The sequence below is a fragment of the Eupeodes corollae genome, chromosome X (assembly GCF_945859685.1).
Source record: "Eupeodes corollae chromosome X, idEupCoro1.1, whole genome shotgun sequence".
Lineage (NCBI taxonomy): Eukaryota > Metazoa > Arthropoda > Insecta > Diptera > Syrphidae > Eupeodes > Eupeodes corollae.
Window position 1 is genome coordinate 2,740,118 of NC_079150.1, and position 16,161 is coordinate 2,756,278.

The 16,161-nt window shown below is 30.3% G+C and overlaps 1 protein-coding gene across 11 annotated transcripts in view; it reads right to left on the reverse strand.

Moving 5' to 3' along the window:
- LOC129953302 (protein pangolin, isoforms A/H/I/S) overlaps positions 1-4,158 on the reverse strand; it is a 129,635-nt gene extending 125,477 nt beyond the window's left edge. Inside the window, exons 1-3 of one of the 11 annotated variants that reach the window (XM_056066370.1) lie at positions 3,697-4,158; positions 3,465-3,521; positions 2,106-3,363 (exon numbers count right to left, since the gene is read on the reverse strand). The gene's annotated coding sequence lies outside the window, so the exon portion shown is untranslated. Of the gene's footprint in view, positions 1-2,105 lie in introns of all 11 variants that reach the window. The other 10 variants (XM_056066371.1, XM_056066367.1, XM_056066372.1 and 7 more) reach the window with 10 other exon arrangements.
- Between the last annotated feature and the right edge of the window lie 12,003 nt (positions 4,159-16,161).

The following is a 16,161-nucleotide window of genomic DNA, read 5'->3' on the forward strand; positions in this document are numbered from 1 at the left end:
TGTTGTTCTTCTTCTTGATTCTCCGTCTTTTTGATTAACATATGATCCTTGATATAAATAATACATTTAAGTATTTGATAAATCCAAACGAAAACATACCAAATCGAAGTATAAGAATTGTTGATTGATGAATTTTTGCTGCGTTTTTTTATATTATATTAATTTTTAATAATTTAATTTTCTTAAAATTACAAATATAACCCGCACTACTAAAATACCTAATAAGGGGTTTACTATTCACATTGTTCAGGGAGTTTTCGATGTTTGAATGAAAAGAGAACACAAAACCGGATATGAAAAAAACCATACACTATTAATCGGTCAACATTATTAAATTAACTGTGAATTTTATAGAATAAGAAAAAGGATTCTTTTTTAAGTCTGATAATAAATACAAATATTTTTATTTTGAAAACGTTTTGCACGTGGCTGAACTAAAATTATTCCAAGATTTTATTCCAACTGGGAGATGTCAGCGAAATGTTATAGATCCACAAAATAGAACAGTTCTCTAAAAAAAACTTTTTTTAATTCGAGAAAAATTCAAAGCAAAATAATGTAATGTTGTTTTTGACGAATTTACACAATACGCCCTTACATAACAACCATAAACAAATACAACGGCTATCATGTTTGTTTATAATAATTTTCTAGGCATGAAAAATATGGTTTTGTGAATTTAAATTTTGTGAGAATACTCACGCTACTTTCAATTTTTGTTTTAACTCGAAAATTAAGCCAAATATCTATGAAAACAAGATTTACAGAATACAGAATTCAAACAAAAAGGTTTGCTCAATATTTATTTTCTATAAAGACTTAAAAGATAGTTATGAAAATGAAGAGCAAATACTAGCTCAGGAGAGTTCTACTTGTTGAAACAGAAAAGTCATACTGTTTTTAAATGATATGACGTAAAAAAAAGATGTATGTCAAAACTTTGGCCTAGAAAGCTCTAATGGGCCAGGCATCATTGGAATTTTTTTGGCAGGTCTGGTATAGCTATAATCTAAAATTTCTTGCATTGAACAAAATTTCCTGATCGAAATTCACCGAAAAATGATTACTGGCAGAAATCTGTCATTGGCATTGTGTGAAATTGAAACACAAATCAACGATTCGTTTTACTTTTGAACATACAAGTACCTATCAGCTTTTCAGGAAAGTGATTTTCCATACAAAAAAAAAAAAAAAAAAAACGAAAAATAACAACGCTTTTTTCTCAAAAAATTCTTTGTGTGGTTTCTGCTCGATCAGTACATAATTTTCATTTCTAATCAAAGGAAAATGTTGATTCAAAAAAATGTTCCGATTGATTTTAATAATAGCTATAATAGGTCCCTTATTTGTGTGCATTAAAGGAGCAGAACAAATTGTGATTCGTTTGATTCATAAAGCAAGTAACCAGGTCGGTTAGTAAACTAATCCACACGATTTGAAACAAAACGATTGATTTAATTTAATAAGAACTCTGTTTAAAATTAAATTAGACAAAAATCTATAAATTTGTTTAGATAGTAGCTAACCAAATGCCATGAAGTCAAATCAAAACTATGAGATGTAAATATAAACTAGAACACAATGAAAATAATGCAGATTGGAGAGAGGATATGGATTGAATAAGTTTCAATTCGCTTTTGAAAGGGAATCAGGTCCTATTAACTTATGTGACATGGCTAATAAAATTAATATCAAAGTAAAAATTCCTCTATTTTTATATTGTATCCTTTTTACTTAATCTTCTTAGTCTTTGCATAACATTAGTTAGGGTAGGAATGTAGACAGTGCAAAACACCATGCTGTTTTAGCGACGGCAACACAATGATGCCGCCGCCGCCGGCAATTAAAAAAATCCTTAAAACATAAATATCCCTCTATGTATCATTTTTAAACAAAAAACAAAAACAAATATAATAACATTTTATTAATTTAAAGAAGAAAAAAGGTACCACGGAAGAAGGACTATAGGGGCAGTTGTAGTGCGAGGTGTTAGTAGTGTTAATTTATTTATAGAAAGATTAATTAAAAGAATAAAACAAAATACACTAAGCTATTTTTTATAATTGAAAATATAAAAAAAATATAAAAGATAGTTCCATATTTACATTTTTTAGTATTTAAAATTGATTGTGTGTATAGAAGTTGTTGACGTTGTTGTTTTTAAATGTGTTTTTGAATGTACTGCAATAAGAGGTTGAAGAATTATTTTGATTTTGCGGTAGGCAAAACTCCTTAAAGGAAAAATCTAAACTTAACAAAACCACAAAGCCGCAAAAGACAAATACGCTCCAAAAAGTCGTCAATAATTAACGTATTTTTGACTAAGGTATAGTAGTTATGTGACCGAACTATGATTTTCACTTAATTTTTATTTTTCTGATTTCCTTTTTGATGACATCACACTTTAAGTTTTTACATAGGCATTTTTCTTGTAGTATTTTTGTTTTATTTTCGTCAACTTAGTAGGAGTTGACAAAAAAAGTAAACAAATCATAATCTTGAATACTGAATTTCGAGATTGTGGATTGTTGGATTCTGGAAATTATGTTGTTGATGTTATACTATTCCTGCGGTATTGCTCTAAAGGCTCTACCTGAACGACGACGCGTTGCGTTGGTGGATTGGTTTTTTCTTTTTTAATTTTTATTTTGCAAAATTCACCTTAGTGCGACAGCTAAACTTTTTGTCTCATTTAAACAACAACAAAAAAAATTAAATAAATCATTTCACACTCACACATTGTTTCAAATTACGTTTAAATTCTTTTAATCGACACCCACATTATATTTTTTTATTTTATTAAGGTATTAGAAACCAGGACCGGGGGATCAGAAAGCGAGTGAACGATCGGTTGGCGGGGGCGGAAGCGAATTGGCATTGATATATTACATATGGGTTTTCGTTTAAATATGAATATTGTGGTGCGATATGCGATGAGCGGGGCAGAGCGAATAATTTGGGATAAATAGATTGTGTGTAGTTTTATGAGTGGGGGTGGTTGGGTTGAGGGCGGCTATAATTTTTTGTTGTCGTCAACCCGCGCGCAAAAACCACTCGAGAATTTTAGAGTAGAGTTCAATCAAGTAGTAATTATTTAAATAATCAACATTAACATTATCACATCACGGAAATTTAAATTTATATATTTTTTAATTCTTCATTTTCGTAAACTTCTAACAGAAACTCTCAGATATAAAAATGCAACAGAGACTACACTCTAATAGAAAATTAGATATTTCTCAAATGACATAGCATTACCCTTTTTTTTAGTGTTGCGGTCTTTCTGTTTTGTCGTTTTGTCGTTTTGCCGTCGCACTTATACTACACAGGAAAAAATTATCAATCCGCCTTTTGTTTTGTATACTTTTATATATGTAAATATATATTCATATTGATGTAGGCATGTGTTTAATTTATATATAATAAAATCAAAAAGATAAATTATTTTTTATTTTTCAACTTACACACACACAACATTTTTATTTTCATTTTGGTTTCTCGTTTTTTTATTTGTCTCTCTGCTTTTATTTAATTTTATTTTTTAATATAAACAAATTTCCACGAAGAAGCAACAGCAACAGAATTTGTAAATGGAATAACAAAACAATAATTTAAAAGAACAAAAATAAAGAAAAAACAACAACAACAAACAACAAAACTTTAGTTAAAAATGATCGCCAATCTATTATTTATCACCATTTGAGGTGTGTAACATGTGATAATGTAGAAAATAGAATTTGCTACGGCAAGTTTTGTGTTTATTTATTTTTCTTTAAACTCGTTTTTCTTTTTTTTAAATCGGCATCAAAAATAAAATTTTATTTAAATTTATTTATATTTTTGTATTAACGCGAGAGAGCCAGAGCGCGAATTATTTTTTATTTATTTATAACTGATTTTTCTTTATTTTATTTTTTATTTTCATACAAAATACGAACGAACCAACGAACAAAAATATCCGAACAACGAAACGTATAATAGGTTTGTGCACGAGTAATGAAATAACCGCACATTTGGGGCCGCAGTACAGCAGAAGAGACGCACGCGATTATTATTGTTGAATAAAGTAAAGTAAAAACGAAAAGAAGAAAAAAGAAAAGAAAAACCGAGAAGAAAAATAAAATATATCCATTTAGTTTTTAAAGTATAGTTGCCTTGTCGTAGCCGTAGTCGTAGTCGTAGTCGTAGTCGTCGTATTCGTAGCCGTTGGAATGTTGTTGTTGTTGTTTTCTTTTTAGTCGTTGGCTTCGTCATTTTGTTGTTGCCTTCTTCTTCTATTGGAGATGATGTTCATGTTGCTATTGCTATTGCTACTTCTCGTTCTTGTTGTTGCTCTGTTCTGTCTCTCATCATATCCAACACCAGCAACAGCAAATTCGAGCGAGAGACGAGAGTCAGTCGATTTCGATTGCCGGATCTCTCCTCTCTCCTCCTACAACCTACCATTTTGATTTGTGAAGACGATGTTTGGGTTCGGGTTAGGTTCGGTGTTCGGTCGGTAGTCGGTTGAATGCTCTCGCACTCGTATATTTGAGTTGATTTTGGTAGTGAGAGATCATACACAATACACACACCCAAACACTGATGGATTGATGAACCTCAGCTGCGTGTGTGTGTGTGTGTGCTGTGTGGGTGCGAACTGCAAACACGTATACGCAGTTGTTTTTTTTTTTGTTTTGCTTTTTCTTCTTCATTCATTCTATTCTTGGGTTTTGAAGAATATGAAAAACAAACTCACTTAAACCACCCATACATATGTCAGCTATAGACTTCCCATTTCACATCCCTAACCTATCCATCCTTCTCTCTATGCTTCTCTCTTACTCGCATTATCTTTCTCCTTCTTTCATATTCTTTCTCTTACTAACCATAAACATGAGTGCATTTTCCATAATGAATTCAATGGAATCGGTTCGTTGTAACCGGTTCGGTGTCGGTGTTCGTTGGAGCTGGAGCTGGAGAAGTTGATAACCGCATTTCTTTCTTATTACATTTTGTGTGTACGTTACGTTGTATGACTGCTATTTTGTATGCCATATCGCCAGAACCAAAACCAACATTATCATGAAAATATCTATGGATGGAGTTGGACGCTGATGACAGCAGTGTGTTTTATTTTTGTTTATATATATTTTAATATCGAGGTGCAGGCAAAGTAGAGAATGTAAACGTAGGTACGCTATACCTTTACCTATTCTCACTCTGTTGCTCGAATATTATAAGAATAAGAATGAAAAATTTCAAACTCCAACAAAGCAATGCAAAGCATGAGCAAATCATAACAATCGTGTGGTCCACAATGTTTTATCGAAATTTTTCTTTAATATAATTGTAAATGTAGCAACAAAAAAAATGCAGAAAAATCTGAATTTTTTTAAATAAAAACAATGCAAGAATTTACAGGTATTTCTATTTCTGTTCCTATTTTTTAACTTGTCCTATCACACAGTACTTAGGAAGCTTCTTGATTTCTTCATAAAAATCAAATCCTATTAGGCTTGTACCGTACCGTAGCTCGACAAAATATGCTGTTTATTGTAAGACTTTAGGCACCAAAAAACGATAAAATATTTAAGAATTTCAAAAACCAAATCCACATGTCTTCAAGAATCTAGAGGTAGGTAAAAATATTTCTTGACTCATGTTTTAGGTAGGTACCTACTTTGGAAGTTACTTAGGTAGGTAGATTCTTGATAAAAAAAAGAACCGAAGCAAACTAGGTACCAACTTAATTTACAGCCATATCAACAAGCAATAAAATAGTTACCTATATAAGTTTATAATAAGGGCTAAAACGGAAAACTATTACCTACCTAACTTTAGGGTGGGAGGTACCTTTAAATCTAATGCCTTTGCCATAAAGTGCCCCATATTGGTCCTTTGGTCCGATGTTTTTTTTTATTTTGGCCCCCAAATCCATATATGTTAATATTAGTAGATTCAACCTTTTTGAAATCTGTTCATAACTTATTTAGGTGTGAAACTTTGCACGCAGTTAGAGGCTAGATTTAGAAAAAGTTATTTGAACAAAAATGTGATAGTTTTAGACTGATTTCTATTCATTTAATTATTCTAGTGATAAAATTTCTAAAACTTATTCAATTGCTGGAGTGGACCACCAAAAATTGGTTGATTGAAAAAAATTAAATTATTTATTGATTGATATCTAAGCAACTTTTTGATGATGACTTTAATAAAAACACTGAACAATTTTTTGTTTTTAAAAATGTTGGTAAAGTTAAGTTCAAAACTCGCTGAATAAGAGCTTTTTTAAAGGTAGCCCGAAAACTTATTTGTTTATAACTTTTTTTAAAACAATTTTGTTTTTAAACTTAAGATGGAAAATTCAATATACTGGTTTTTCGTGGCCGACTTCAGAAAAATTGACTTTATGGAAGAATTTTGTAAACCATTAAAATCATAATAATAATGTAATCAAAGGATGGTTTTAGTTATTTTTATATTGAGCGCGCAATAAAGGGGTTTTGAATACCCTTATAATAATTAAACGCAGTGCGAGCAATTAGGAGAGGGGGACAGGATTAGAAAAGAGATGCCGCTGAACATTTGTTTTAAGTGTCTGCAAATTGTTATTAGTGGGAAATATTGAGACTGTTAAAGCGTTCTACATTCGTTTAGTGGGGTAAAGAAAGAGAACGATTTCCTATCATTTTTAGGGTTCTCTTTTCGATTCTATCCAAAAGGCTTGAGTAAATTTTTGGGGCACCAGATATGAGAATTATACTCGAGTTTTGGAAGGATAAAAGTTTTGTACATTATAGCCAGATCAGAAGGGGTAAAAATTTGTTTGCATCGTCGGAGAAAACCTACAGCCCTATTATGGTTATCAAATATCAACACGATATATGATATTAGTTGATAATTATCAACAAAATTAATAGATCGGTGATCAACTATCAATATTTTTGATAAATAGTGAAATAAAAGATCTATTGTGAATAGTTTTATTGATAAACTCGGTATTACGGATATCAAACATATTGATACCCATCATCAAATATTCTATCAGCTACAAAATCTTCGTTGTATCAAATATTCGTAAATGGTAAATAATTGTAATTTAAATACGATTTATAAAAGTGGAAGAAAGTTTTTGTAGTTTTTATTATATATACAAATTGAAGAATGACATGCCTTCACTAGAATTGGTGTTTGAAGGCAATTGTACTGAGGAATGAAGGTTTATCGTGCAAGCTAAAATAAACAGTATTACGAGATGCTTCAAACCCACTGGACAAATTACAAATTCATGAATTAAAATAAGCAAATTAAACTTGGTATTCTATTTGTTTTCTGTTGCTAACTATTCTACTCCTAAATAAACAAAATATTATTTAGCAAAAAGATACATTTATTTAATGAAAACAACTTACATTATTCCGCTGAAATTATTTATAGACCAAAACACAAGAACTTAACACAAATGCCAAACGTCAAACACCAAACAAAACCTATTCACATTTCACAATCGTGTATTGATTAGTATTCATTCACAATGGGTGAAAAATTATCATTTGATACTCATAATACCAAATTATCAATAAATTGATAGAAGTTATCAGTTATCAAATAATTGATAGTTGATAGCCATAATAGGGCTGCTAAACACTTAGTAGCACTTTTGGCTATGTCGAATATGTGATGCCTCTACAACGAGTTGAAAAAAATGAAAAACTGAGAGGGTTTTTTCTTCTCTAAGCAATCTTTGAACTTAAAACTAAATTTTAGTGATGCAAAAATTCAAAATATAAAAATGAAAGTTTAAATTTTTAGGACGTGTATTTTTGTGTGAAGTAGTGAGCCCAAATTTTTTACAATGGCCCTGACATTTTTCGTTCGTGGCAAACTCTGTCAGGTGCATATTTATGCAATGGGTGTTTTTTTTTTTAAATTTTAAATTGGCAAAAATGTTTGAAATAGTGCCTCCATTTTGTCAGCTGTCAAGTGTCACTTGTTTATTTAGCAAGGCGTGGATTCGGTGAATAGGCTCAAACAAGATTGCCGTTGATGCCAATTTTCATAAGCGAATTCGTATGCCAAAATTATATTTCCATTACATTTTAAAGCCAGATAATCTTTTTTATAAAGTTAATTCCTTGTTGATTTAAAAATCGTCTTTGTTCCGTTTTATTTTAAAGATATATAATCTCAATCTCAAGCTAAGCATAATTCGTTGTGAATTTTCTAATTTAGGATTCAAAAAAACTATAGGTCTTTTCTTTTCTATGTACGAAGTATGGTTTATTGGTTAGGTTATGCCAACCTACAGTCTCTGGGCATATTATTAGACGCGCTTTAGATTGTATGCAAAATCGCAATTTTCAACTTGTTTAATCAGGTTTTCGAATATTGTAATGCATTTTAATTATTTTGTATGCAAAATATAAACTTTTTCTTACTTTTTTTTATAAAAACAAAACAACAGATTTATAGAATTTATTTTTCTATAATATTTAAAAACATTGCGTATAACTTAATAGCTATAAAAATTCTGCAGTGCGTCTAACAATATGGCGAGGGACTGTAAGTCTAATTAATAATGAAACAAAGACTAAGTGACTAGATGTTTTCAACCAATCCTAATCTTATCCATTGAAAAATTACTGTTGCAAGATTTGTCTGTTTCCTGAACCTAAAATTCCAAAATATGTTTCAAAATGTTAATTTTCTATTTCTGTAACTTTTTTTATCATAATATCTCGGCATAGACACGATGTTCCTTAATCTTCTACGATCAAAGTTTTAGTTTCTCTTGCTTCCATAGTCATAAGCGCTCCAGAATTCATAATGGCCTTAGCCCTTAAACCGGAAGGCAGGTATACTCCTTCTTATCTTAAAAGTAAATGGGTTAAAGACACCAAAGATTTAACATACCATTTTAAGGCTTTCCTAAATCAATCTACGAGTAGGTGTAAATTAAGTTTTAAAAAAAAGTATTTAACCGAAAGGTCTTCACATAAAATTACTTAACCCAAAAAAAGAACAGCATAAATTAGAAGTAAAGTTAGCAGATTGGTGGATTTAATTCTTGTCAATAACTTAATTATAGAGAGTGAACGATACCATTCTGCTATTTTTCAGATGTAAATACAAAAAATATGGCTGGAAATCAATTAAAACTACAAAGGAAATTCGCACGTCATACCCTGTAGAAACCAAATGATTTTATAGAAACTTTCAATTTATGGCATAAATTATGGTAAGTTAAAGAAACCAAAGTTTATGAAATTAGTAAAGACAACCACTGAAGCTCTTAGTACGAAATTAGTACTAAATATGAGTAGCTTTGCTAGTTTTCAATAGAGGTCGCAATTTGAGTTCAAAATGTTAAATATTTGAGCGAATACGGAAAAGCTAAAATTCTTCGCCTTTCTACTATACACCATATTCCTAAGATATAATAAAATAATATACACGGCTGGGTCGCACAAACTTGCTCATGTATCGAATGAGTCTGTTTAAAAGTCTATCGATTTATTTTGCTTAAAACTTTAACAAAATATTCATAACAATATTTGGTGTGAGATAAATAATTTGATGTTCTTTCTTTGTACTGCTAATACTTAAGTCTAAAACCATTTATTATTAATTTCTTGTTGTAAAATCTATTTTTGCTAACGAGATGTTTTTTTTTTTCGAAAACAAATTTTAGTAGCATTTCTAATTTTTTTTTATTTCTTATACAAACAAATACCTATGTTTTTTTTTAAAGAAAAATTAGCAAGGAATAAAATAATTTTGCTGTTAATAAGGTAACAATAACGAGATATCGAGAAGGGGATAATTTATTTTTACCAATTTAATATAATTTCTTTTTACCAATTTAATAAATTTTGTAGATTTAAATTTTTTTATGAAAAAACTTACAGTTAGATTTTTATTAAATTTTGAATGAATGTCGAAAACAATATTTTCTAAAAAATGAAAAAAGTTAGTAATTTTTTTTTATAGGTTTTTATTTTTCGTAAAAAAACATCAATACGATTTTGCTCAAAATTTTACCAAATTTCAAAGACGTTGTTTTTCGATGTATACAATAATTTTGGAGAAGAAATAATTTTTGTTTCGTAAAATATTCGAGGTGACAATTATTTTTTTTATTTATGAAAAAATAAAAGTTAATTGAATTGTGTTTAAAATTTATTTATTTATGCAATACAACATATAATTTGTTTTGGTTCAGGGAAACCAGGTTTTCACTCTTTCTTAAAGTGTTATCGTAAAAAAAACACCCACTCAGTTTTTGTTGAGAGCCCTTTCTGCGTCATGATCTGTATTTTTTTTGGGTGGCGCAATAGTCCATTGAGAACTAGTGCCTATTGACTTACAACTCTCAACCATTCTTGCGTGCGAGGGATGGAGGGGACCTACAGTTTTAAAGCCACGATGAAACCACTTTTTCATAACAAGAATTACTCTTGGAGAATTTGTCAATTCCTCGCAAGAGGCAGTACCCGTGAAATAAACTTTAGATGGCATAGGTAGGGATCAAACCTAAGACCTCTGGCATGACAGTCTAACGCATTAACCATCATGCCACGTTTACTACATAACATTATCTGTATAACATTTATTTGAAGTCGATATTTCCGCTGGTTTTTGAGATATGAAAGAAGAAAACACTTCCCGAACGAACATACTTATGGAAACCTCTATTAAAATCTTGTATTTCGACTCTAGGGATTGAGAGGTGTCACAATGTTTACCTAGATTTGAAGTCAATCGTTTCATGTTTTGTGCATCGTTAGGCGCTTTTTTTTCATTTTCTTAAGACTAAAAAGTTTTGGTTAAAAAATCGAAAATTTTAACTTTCCCAAAAACGATCCAATAGATTTTTTAAAATTAGTCTCGCTTTTTTCAATAAAAAAAATATTTTTATATTGCTTCAGAAGGGTACCCCCATAGAAATGTCATTGTTTTTATTTCTCATTTTTAAAAGAATATCAAACATCAAACGAAATTGGATATCTCAAAAATGGATCGTTCTTATTTAACGAAATTGAAATTTAAAACGGTTATTAATAAGCTCTAAGTACTGCATACTTGAAATATTTTTTAAACTGAAAAATTGTTTAGCTTGGCTGGTTCTAGACATCAGCCAAAAAATTTCGTTTTTGTCAACCATGGTCTGTGATTGACTGTGACTGACTATTTGAAAATAATTCGAACTATGTTCACCAACGGTATAAAATACTTATTTTAGTGACATATATCTCTGTAGCTTACATTAATGTCTAAAACCTAGAGGTAGTGGAATCCAATTATATATGTTTTGAGTCACGCGCATAGAGAATAAGCATTAGTGGGAAATATATTTACAAGAAAAAAAATTATGCCATTAATCTGTGATAGGATATAAAATAAATGTGTATATGTATTTTTTGTAAATCACTGAGCCAATCAAATCATTGTCGAATGCTTAACTCAACCCACCCCCATCAGTTTACTACACAAAATTTAATATCCTTGGAAGATGTTTACCATAAAATGACACATGCAAGGCCTTGCATTTTCCCAAAACTCTCCTATAAACTTTTAGTACACTTTGATAATCAAAAGATAAGTTGTTATCCTTACTTACCAATGCCACTTCGTATGTGAATCGGTCGAAAACACTTGTCGTCAGCCTAGTTTCTGCAATTTCCCATTAGTTATGAGTCATTTATTTATTTAATCCGTTAATTATCTAACGTTAATATAAACTTATAGCTATTTACATAATTTTTAATATAAAATTTTAGTTAATATAGAAATAAATAAATACTATAACAAATTAAAAAATCTTTCTTTAAATTGTTTACTTTTAACATTGTCATTAACAGATGAAATTAAATTATAAAATTTATTGAAGACTGAAATCAATTGATTTAAAGGGCTATTCATACCATAGTTAGTTCTGCTAAAGATCGGACATAAAGGTATCTGTCTTCTTATGCTAGTTTGGCTATAGCTAAAATTTAGACGATTCAGAGCTGTTGCGGATATAATAGAACCATTAATTAATTTTAAAATAAAACAAAATTGGAGATATTGTCTATGTTGTGAAAGTGTAGGGAGCTTTATTAGCAAAAGTCTCTGAGAATAAGGAGGTGGTGTAAATATTTGGGAAAACGGAAGAAAACGAAGACAAAAACGCATAAATCTTTTTTGGATACTTTCAAGTCTGTCAATATGGACTGAATAGTATGGTGCCCATATAACACAGCCGTATTCAAGTATTGGCCTTACAAATGATACATAAAGAAGTTTTAAGACGTATGGGTCACGAAAGTCACGAGAAAAACGTTTAATAAAACCTAGAATTTTGTTAGCTTTTTTAACTATAAAGTTATAATGGTCACAGAACGTTAATTTATTGTCAAGAATAACACCTAAATCAGAGAAAACGGAAAGCTTACAAAGGGAGGAAGAATCTAATAAATAGTTATAATCTATAATTGTTTTTTTGCGTGTAAAACACATAGTTTTACATTTGTCAATATTCAATAAAAGTCGGTTTGTATTGCACCATTCGCTAAAACTATGAAGATCTTCTTGAAGCTGTGAGCAGTCATTAATTGAACTAATAGATTTGAAAATTTTAATGTCATCAGCGTATATTAAAACGGAGGAGTTTTTTATAACGGATGTTATGTCATTTATATATAAGATAAATAATAAAGGACCTAAATGGCTACCCTGTGGAACACCAGAGTTGACGTAAAATTGGTCGGAGAATTCATTTCTGAATATAACGCTATAACTTCTGTTCTTGAGATAAGACGCGATCCACGTCAAGAATTTGTCGTTAAACCCTAAGGCCTCAAGTTTATGGACTAAAGTCTTGTGACACAATTTGTCAAAGGCTTTGCTGAAATCTGTGAATACGCAATCTACTTGTTTACGATCTTCGAAAGAGTCAAGGCAGAAAGAAGTGAAGTGAAGTAGGTTTGTAATTGTTGATTTATTCTGGACGAAACCATGTTGATTTTCACATACAATTGAATTACAATTAAAGGATAACATCTTACAGATAATGGACTCAAATAGTTTGGGAATAACGGAAAGTTTGGCAATCGGCCGGTAATTCGTTATTTCATTCTTAGATCCTTTTTTATGAATCGGAGTTATAAATGCACTTTTCCATAATAGTGGGAAAACTGAGCTTCTAAGAGATTCATTGAACAAAACAAACAGAGGGTACGATAAATGAGACACACATTTTTTTAAAACACATGATGGTACTCCATCAGGGCCAGGGTGAAAACAGTCATCAAGTTCTGAGACACAACGAACAATTGAATCCTCACATATTGTCAAGTCAAGTGAGTTAAGGTGAGGATAATTTTGGGCTGGAAAGAACGAATGGGGAATTTGAAAAGAAGGAGGTACGTCGAAAGCATCTTTGAAGAAATTAGCAAACATATTTGAAATTATTTTTGAGTCATGACTTGTTGTCTTATTAAAAGACATAGAGTTTGGGTAACCGTCAGTTTTTCTTTTACTTTTCACGAAATCCCAGAAGTTTTTTGGGGTCTGTTTCAATTCATTTTCAATTTGTATAATATAGTCAGAGTATAGAATATTGGAGTAGTCAATGAAAATATTTTTAAGTTCGGAGTAAATCCTGAAGTCTTCTTCTGCTCTAGTTTTACTAAATTTTAGCCATGCCTTATTTCTTTTATTTTTTAAGTTTTTTAATTGAGTGTCAAACCATGGTGGAGTTTTAGATTTATAGCGAGATTTCCGTAATGGCGTAGTTCCATAAAAATAGTTAAAAATAATACTATAAAAATTTAGACACATGTCATCAATATTACGATTTAGGAGCAGTTGATTCCAGTCAACATTACACAATAAGTTAGTTAGTTCATTAAAGTTACATTTTTTAAAATTGAATTCAAGTTTTTCGTTTGATGTATTAGGGATATTGCACACATTTATATTCAGTGATATATTTAAAGCTGGGTGGTGACGGTCTTCTTCTACTAGTTTAACATCGGCTGGAGATACAGCTACGTCAGTGTTTATCGTGTCGGAGAAAAATATTAGGTCCAAATATTTGTTGTATTGATTGGCAACTCCATTAAATTGAACAAGTCCACAAGAAGCTAAACCATCAATAATTGTGAATTCATTGGTGCTCGTTGGACTCTATATGAAATTTGAAAAAAACCTTGATTTGATACTTTCATAGTCTTAAAAAACCAGTTTTGGAGTTAGTTTTAACTATTTGCTCAAGTTTTAAAAACTTGATATAACAGAATTGTGTAGACGATAGATTAGTTACAAGAACAACATTTAAGTTAAGTATATTTAATATGTCAAAAGTGACAAAAAATTGTCCAACTCCTTGCAATAGTTTTTACCAAATTGTTGGTATTTGCATATAATTGGACGATTGTTCAATAATTGGATATTGGAAGATGTTCTTTCCAAACAGCATCATCAAATTTTTAACTATCAAAAAGTTTTTGAGCAGGAAACAACAAAAAAGTGCACCGGACTTTAAAAGAAGTTGAAAACTACTCACGTCGAAAGAATTAAGAAGTCTCCGTTTGGAAAATTAACGAACAAGAAGTTATAAAAAAAGGTTGAAAAGGATGGAAAAGGCATGAACCAATTTTACAAGATGGTCTTCATTAACTGCTTCATTATTATTTCACTTTTTTATATTTTCTACTTTTCACTTCTTAAATACATTTTTATATTCTCTGTCATCTGTCGATAAAATTGTCCTTTAATGAGTCTACCAATTTTTTGGTTTTGTAAACAGACAGTTATTGGTTGGAAGAAAAAAATGTTCGGCAATTGTCAGCCGATGTTTTGTATCCTAACAAATTGTCTAAAATATGAATAAAATCAATCCACCGTATAAACGGACAATTTGGACTTGACAAAAATTTGCCAATTGTCACCAATTTGGATGCTATTGGAAGACTTTTGACAGTTCGGCCAGTATTGGAAAATCTTCCAATCGTGTATACTTTTTCTACAGGGATTATACAGTGTAATTTTCAGTGGGCTAAAGCTATTTAATCTGTTGTTTTTATTTTTGGTGTATAATTTTTAATATCATGTTGTTTCCACAAGTCCTTACTATATTTACAATAATAAGTGCGTTTTTTTGGTATTGCATATATAGCAGCCAGGTTTTTGTATTTAAAAATTGGTACAACTGAAAGAAGATCTGTCAGAATAATAATAATAAATAAAAAACACACAAATTGAAGAAAGTTTTGTGAAAATCAAGTGTTAAAATTAACTTAGCAAACAAAAAACTAACTAAACTAATGAAAAATGGTAAGAAAACGTCTGGAAACTGAGATTCTATAAAAAAGGTTAATTTAGCAATCGTTTCAAGGAGAGGGTTTGTTCGTAGACTACTACACTAACATGTGGTGTTGAAGCGATTCCGGTCGGTGATCGGTTTCGAGTCAAAATTTGTGAAGAAAAACCTGTGTGGAGAAGTTGGTTTCACAGATAATGCATTATGGTCTGTTTATTTGCATGTTTGTGTACAAAAATATAGTTTTGTTGTAGTCAAATTAAAAAAAAAAAAATCACATGGAGTACGTACCATATTCTTATATGGTGCTGCATTAATCAGTTCTTCATTGTTTAACACGAATCAAACTATTTCACTTGCACTTTATAAGAAACATCGAAACACCATTTGCATTTTAGAAAGTGCTGTCAAACTAAATCATTTTTATATCTTCTTTCACAAACAATATTTATTTTATCTAAACTGAAATAAACCTTTGGTGGAAACATAGCAAATTAATTATCTTTTCTATCCTTGCTAAAAAATCCAATTAGCTCATTTTAATTAACAAAACTAAATAATATCAACAGTAACAGATTGATTATTTCTCCCAATGAAAAACACATACATAATTCCAAATGCACAACTATTCAACGAACACAGCCATCGAGATACAAATGCAATACCAATCGTACAAACATTTGAGAATGAAATCACATGAGATCCATTCGAGACTTGTTAAAAACCCATCCATAGTAAGATTCTACTCTAACTTTTATCGGTTTTATTCATGCTATGGATATTGTTATTCTTGGAAAATAATACTATACTATGGATAGATTTTCCAACAAAACACGGTAATATTAGTTAAAAAAAGTAATTTTTTATAGTTA